Source organism: Colobus angolensis, unplaced genomic scaffold (assembly GCF_000951035.1).
Source record: "Colobus angolensis palliatus isolate OR3802 unplaced genomic scaffold, Cang.pa_1.0 Scaffold530, whole genome shotgun sequence".
Classification (NCBI taxonomy): Eukaryota; Metazoa; Chordata; class Mammalia; order Primates; family Cercopithecidae; genus Colobus; species Colobus angolensis.
The window spans coordinates 778,484-784,106 of NW_012118822.1; positions in this window are offsets into that span (position 1 = coordinate 778,484).

The window sequence follows — 5,623 nt, forward strand, 5'->3', positions numbered from 1 at the left end:
TGGCATCAAAAATTCATTAAAGATTGACTACCATAAAGAGTGAAATTGCAAAGTAGCAGATGATACTGATGAGGAGGATGATCAAAACTGATATTATTAGATTAGCAGTTTTTAACAATGTCAGAGTTTCAGATATAATCATCAGACGATATTATGAGAAGGGAAGAGGATAAAATAAATGAAAAGTAAATAAATAAAATAAATAAAATAAAATCATGAGAACTTATCTCTCAGAACCCTTCAACATGTCCATCACACTCAAAAGAAAAGCTGAACTCATTACAGTGGTCCTACATAATCTATACTTTGCTATTTTTTAAGCTTATTTCTACTGTTCCTTCTTTTATTTATTTTACCTGGCCACAGATGTTTTTGCCTCAGGGCCTTTATACCTGCGATATCTTCTGCCTAAAACATTTTTCTCTCACATTCTCCCAACATTTTGGAAGCCTCTATTCCAAGGATGAATTCTACTCACTGGGGTTCCAGCCTCCTAATTTGTACTCTCCCTGATTTCTCTTCAGTTATCTATGTCTATATCTAATCTTATTTATTTGTATAAGAGCTGTCTCCCCTTGACCAAATTCAACTTCCACAAAAGCAAGCATTTCAGGAAATTTTGTGCCATGCTGTATCCTTATGCTTGTTCAGTGCCACACACATATTTGTGCTAAATATAAATTTTCTAACTGACTGCATAAATACATGAATTTTCTATCAACCCAGTTCGGAGGTCCCTAGAATTGCTTGTGGCCCAGACTTTGTGCATTACTGCAAGATTTCTACCTAATCATAGACGTATGTATTTTTCAAACTTTGTAATTTATCTATTTCAATATCCTCTCCAATGATGGAATGTTTAAAGGTCTACGTTTCTTGATTGGACACTGAACACAGTTATTTAATGGCTGATCAGATCACTGCTGTCTGTTGTCTTTTGTATGGACTCAGCACTGATGAACCATGGGGAGCACTGGCTTTTTTTTTCATATTCTAATACCAATTACAGATTAGAGTGGTAGAAAAAATCTGTCATTAATATCTTCATGGATTTTTACAAGAACCTAGTGAAGTATGATGGACCCTGTGGGTGCTTAATAAATAGTTTAGTAGTGACTGACTATAGTAATTAGATCATTTTGAAACTAATTATTTTTATCTTAATTTTGTTTTCAGTTTCACAGCGAAACAATCCTGTTGCAGTTTGTTTTTTGGTGTTATATACAAGCATAGTGCCCCCCTGGAGATCCCAAATATATGTGAATTGATAATAAACTGGATATTGCTCTTTCTGGCATCTGTTACAGATTTTCAAAGAAATCTCACTGGTATCTTATCATATAATTTATTAAACCTGGAAGCATTTCCAAAATGTATGTTTATAGTTTTATATTTTGAACTATTCCAAGAAAGAACTCTACTCATTTATATTCGAACTTCTTGGCTGTCTCCCCTCCAATTCATTCTTGTATTACTGTTGAGTTACATTCCCTCATTGTGGCTCCAATCAAGCCATTTTTCTGCTGGAACCGTGTTGATGGCTCCCTACTGAATGCCAAATAAAGTCCAAATTTATCAATATATGTATGAAGTGATGAGCTCGATAGCTATTCCATAGTTTATATTCAATATTGCTAAAAATATGTTTTGTGAAATACTTGAGTCACATTGGAGGTTAATCATGTTTTAGTGGAAAAACTGTTAGAATCCGAGTATGTATGGGAGATGTTGAGTTAACATAAAGCCAGATTCTTGATTTCAGGACTGTTCATAGCCTTTAAAATTCTCCATGTGATCTCTGAAAGGGAGATAATCGTGACTATGGGACTATGTTTTCTCAGGAGAATCTGCTATTTCTAGAGGAGTTTAGTCTTCTCCTGCAACAAGGTGGGAGATGGTAACTATCACTTAATCTTTAGCTTATTATCATGCAATACAAGATTCTATTCACCACCTTACTGGCTGACTGCGGTCCTTGGTACTCAGGACAGCCCTTTAGTATTTCTAAAAGTGTATAGAATAGTACTTTACACCTCTGTCTGAGATGCCTTAATGACACTTCTCTGTTTGAAGGTTCACATAGCTCAGTTTCTCCAGAATTGGTCCCTGGTGACTTTGGTGATATCATGCTTTCCTGGATGATGTTGAAGCTAGTAGATGTTCTTTGGTGTCTGGGCATTGCAGAGTTAGACATTATTGTAGTTTTCAATGTCTAGGCTTGTTTGTACCCACCTTTCTTGGGGAGGCTTTCCAGATATTTGAAAGGACTTGGGTGTTGTGGTCTGAGCTGTATCTGCTTTAAGGGAAACCCCAAGTCCAATAATATTATGGTTCTTGCAGACCCATAGAAGTACCACCTTGATGGTCTTAGACAAGATCTGGGAGAATTCTCTGGATTACCAGGTAGAGACTCTAGCTCTCTTTCCTTACTTTCTCCCAATCAAGTGGATTCTCTCTTTTGGAGCCACCTAAAACTGGAGGTAGAGTGACACGAGCACCCCTGTGGCCACAGCCATAGTGATTGTGCTCGGTCAGACCTAAAGCCAGTGCAGTACTGGGTCTCACCCAAGACATGCTGTAACCACTCCCTGGCTACTGCGTATGTTTGTTCAAGGCCCTGGGGCTCTGCAATCAGTTGGTGGCAAAGCCAACCAGGCCTGTGTCCTTCCCTTCAGAGCAGCAAGTTCCCCCAGGCCCTGGGTGGGTCCACAGGTGCTATCTGGGAGTCAGGGTCTAGAGTCAAAAACTTCAGAAGTCTACTTGATGTTTGTGATGGTTAATACTGAGTGTCAACTTGATTGGATTGAAGGATTCAAAGTATTAATCTTGGGTGTGTCTTCGAGAGTGTTGCCAAAAGAGATTAACATTTGAGTCAGTGGGCTGGGGAAGGCAGATCCACCCTTAATCTGGTGGGCAACATCTAATCAGCTGCCAGTGAATATAAAGCAGGAAGAAAAACATTAAGAGGCAAGACAGGCCTAACCTCCCAGCCTACATATTAAATTTAAGAATATATGTTTAATATGTAATAAACGTGTGTGTGTGTATACATATACATACACATATATGTCCTATTAGTTCTGTCCCTCTAAGGGAACCCTGATGAATACAGTGGTCTATTGTACCTCAGCTGAGCTGACATTCCAACCACAAGACACTGTCCTTCCTACTTTTCCCTCCCATTTCTAAAGGCAGAGGAACCTCACACAGTAGCCACCATAACCACCGGCCACAAAGAGTAATGCCAGACTACCACCAATGTTCCCTTAAGGCCCAACGGTTCTTCAGTCATCTTGTGGTGAATGCTGCCTGACCTGGGACTCACCCTTCAGAACAGTGGGCTCACCTCTAGCCCAAGACAGGTCCAAAAATGCTGTCTAAAAGTCAAGTCCTGGAATTGGGGACCCTAAGATCCCACTTGGTGCTCTACTTGGCTGTGGCTGGGTTGGTACCTAAGGTGCAAGACAAAGTTCCCTTTACTTTTTGCTCTGCTTTTCTGGAGCAGAAGGAGTTTCACACTGTAGCCACCATAGCTGGTAATGTGCTAGGTCTCACTTGAAGCCAACAAGTCTCAGAGGCTCATCTAAGACCTTCCACATATTACCTGGGTATTTTTGCTGATTATTCAGGGCCCAAAGATACTTCAGTTATCAGGTAATGAAAGCTGCTGGGACTGGGTCCTTCCTTTCACAGCAGTAAGTTCTCTTCTTGCCCAAGGTGTGTCTAGAAATGCTGTCTGAGAGCTAAGGCCTGGAATGGAGGCCTCACAACTCTTTACCAGTGCCCTATCCTATGCAAGACGGAGTCTTCCCTACTCTTCCCTCTCCTCTCCTCAAGTGAAAGAAAGGGGTCTCTTTTGGAACAGCAAGTTCTTTGGCCTGGAGTTAGGGGAGGAGTGATGTCAGCACCTGAGACCAAGTATCACTAGATTGGGTGTCCTCCCTCAACCACCCTGGCAAGTTCATTGTCTCTGGGCCCAGTTCAGCACTAGGAATCACCTAAGAGTTGCTGTTTATTATTATTATTACTATTATACTTTATGTTCTAGGGTACATGTGCACAACGTGCAGGTGTTTTACGTATGTATACATGTGCCATGTTGGTGGGCTGCACCCATTAGCTCGTCATTTACATTAGGTATATCTCCTAATGCTGTTTCTCCTCCCCACTCTCACACCACAACAGGCCCCAGTGTATGATGTTCCCCTTCCTGTGTCCAAGTGTTCTCATTGTTCAATTCCCACCTGCGAGTGAGAACATGCGGTGTTCAGTTTTCTGTTCTTGCGATAGTTTGCTGAGAACGATGGTTTCCATCTGCATCCATGTCCCTACAAAAGACATGAACTCATCCATTTTTATGGCTGTATATTATTCCACAGTGTATATGTACCACATTTTCTTAATCCAGTCTGTCACTGATGGACATTTGGGTTGATTCCAAGTCTCTGCTATTGTGAATAGTGCCATAATAAATATACGTGTGCATGTGTCTTTATAGCAGAATGATTTATAATCCTTTGGGCATATACCCAGTAATGGGATGGCTGGGTCAAATGGCATTTCTAGTTCTAGATCCTTGAGGAATCGCCATACTGTTTTCCACAATGGTTGAACCAGACTACAATCCCACCAACAGTGCAAAAGTGTTCCTATCTCTCCACATCCTCTCCAGCACCTATTTTTTCCTGACTTTTTAATGATTGCCATTCTAACTGGTGTGAGATGGTATCTCATTGTGGTTTTGATTTGCATTTCTCTGATGGCGCGTGATGATGAGCATTTTTTCATGTGTGTGTTGGCTGCATAAATGTCTTCTTTTAAGAAGTGTCTGTTCATATCCTTTGCCCACTTTTTGATGGGGTTGTTTGTTTTTTTCTTGTACGTTTGTTTGAGTTCTTTGTAGGTTCTGGATATTAGCCCTTTTTCAGATGAGCAGATTGCAAAATTTTTCTCCCATTCTGTAGGTTGCCTGTTCACTCTGATGGTAGTTTCTTTTTACTGTGCAGAAGCTCTTTAGTTTAATCAGATCCCATTTGTCAATTTTGGCTTTTGTTGCCATTGCTTTTAGGAATGGGCAAAAACTGGAAGCATTCCCTTTGAAAACTGGCACAAGAGAGGGATGCCTTCTTTCACCCCTCCTATTCAACATAGTGTTGGAAGTTCTGGCCAGGGCAATCAGGCAAGAGAAAGAAATAAAGGGTATTCAATTAAGAAAAAAGGGAGTTAAATTGTCCCTGTTTGCAGATGACATGATTGTGTATTTAGAAAACCCCATCATCTTAGCCCAAAATCTCCTTAAGCTGACAAGCAACTTCAGCAGTCTCAGGACACAAAATCAATGTGCAAAAATCACAAGTATTCTTATACACCAATAACATACAAACAGAGAGCAAAATCATGAATGAATTCCCATTCACAATTGCTTCAAAGAGAATAAAATACGTAGGAATCCAACTTACAAGGGATGTGAAGGACCTCTTCAAGGAGAACTGCAAACCACTGCTCAATGAAATAAAGAGGACACAAACAAATGGAAGAACATTCCATGCTCATGGATAGGAAGAATCAATATCATGAAAATGGCCATACTAGGCCGGGCGCGGTGGCTCAAGCCTGTAATCCC